The 1,576-nt window shown below is 51.0% G+C and overlaps 1 protein-coding gene across 1 annotated transcript in view; it reads left to right on the top strand.

The window, feature by feature from the left end:
* Window positions 1-216: 216 nt before the first annotated feature.
* The window catches only part of RABAC1 (Rab acceptor 1), a gene marked incomplete in the record, with an annotated part of 9,648 nt that continues 8,288 nt past the window's right edge, over window positions 217-1,576 (top strand). The window contains 1 exon segment of the mRNA XM_015828378.1: window positions 217-273.

Consider the following 1,576-nt stretch of genomic DNA (forward strand, 5'->3'; position numbering starts at 1 on the left):
CTGTTATTTTCTCTTATGCATTAGACACGATAAGTTCACTTTTTTTTTTTACCTGCAAGGAAAAAACGATCGCATAGAACAACAGCAAAAAAAAAAACAAAAAACCTGGCTACGTGATGCTATTTATGCAAATGACTGAGCTGAGCACAAAGACTCTATTTCCCAGTAGGCTCCGCGCCCTCGGAAAGTAAACATCCGCGTTCTATCCCCTCCCTCCCCTTGCCACGCAGACCGATCGCTTCCGCCGAGGAGCTGGACCGGGTGCGGCTAGAGGTGAGCGAGGGTCTGTTGCCAGGGGCAACCCCGGATGCAGGAGAGACTGGACCGCGCAGCATCGGAGGGACCCTTTTTTTTGTCCCAGGTCGTGGATGCCTGGGAAGGGACGGGGCGGCCAAGCTCTTTTTTGCCGGCTTGCGGACCAAAACATGGGGGACACACCCGATGCTGCCTGAGCTGGAGCCACGGGACAGCCCCACCAGGAGCTGGGTCTGGAATTGGGGCGGTGGGCTCATTCCTCAGAGGGAATTTGTGCCAGGGCGGGGAGTAAGGCAGTATCCAGTGTCCAGCGCTGGCCAGATAAAGCCCGGTGAGAGGCCCATGTTAGCTGCTTTTAAAAGAGGGTGAGCTTGAGAGAGAGAGAGGAAGGGCAAGGAAAGAAGGTAAGGGATATTTACTAAAGACACAATAGATCAGTGTTTCTCAACCTTGACCATTTTAAGGCATGTGGACTTCAACTCCCAGAATTCCACAGCCAGCATTGCTGGCTGTGGAATTCTGGGAGTTGAAGTCCACATGCCTTAAAATGGTCAAGGTTGAGAAACACTGCAATAGATTATAATGGGATGTAGTTTATATGTTATGCTAGTGTAGTTATCTGAAGAAAGCTAATATGGTGTAGGGGTGCAGGCATCAGGCTAGAAACTGGGGGTCAGTGAGTTCTAGTTCTAGGCGTGAAAGCTGGCTGGGGGAGTTTGGGCCAATCGCCAGGAGACGGGGAGTTCTAGTCCTGCCTTAGGCATGAAAGCTAACTGGGTGACTTTGGGCCAATCACCAGGAGATGGTGAGTTCTAGTTCCGCCTTAAGGCATGAAAGCCAGCTGGGGGACTTTGGGCCAGTCGCCAGGAGATGGTGAGTTCTAGTCCTGCCATAGACCTGAAAGCTAACTGGGTGACTTTGGGCCAATCACCAGGAGATGGTGAGTTCTAGTCCTGCCATAGACCTGAAAGCTAACTGGGTGACTTTGGGCCAATCACCAGGAGATGGTGAGTTCTAGTCCTGCCGTAGACCTGAAAGCTAACTGGGTGACTTTGGGCCAATCACCAGGAGATGGTGAGTTCTAGTCCTGCCGTAGACATGAAAGCTAACTGGGTGACTTTGGGCCAATCACCAGGAGATGGTGAGTTCTAGTCCCGCCTTAGGCATGAAACCCAGCTGGGGGACTTTGGGCCAATCACCAGGAGATGGTGAGTTCTAGTCCCACCTTGGGCATGAAAGCAGCTGGGGTGTGTGTGTGTGTATTTATTTATTTGAATCCACCTTTATTATTTTTACAAATAACTCGGGTGGTGAACATATA

Source organism: Protobothrops mucrosquamatus, unplaced genomic scaffold, assembly GCF_001527695.2.
Source record: "Protobothrops mucrosquamatus isolate PMUCROS unplaced genomic scaffold, P.Mucros_1.0 scaffold4433, whole genome shotgun sequence".
Lineage (NCBI taxonomy): Eukaryota > Metazoa > Chordata > Lepidosauria > Squamata > Viperidae > Protobothrops > Protobothrops mucrosquamatus.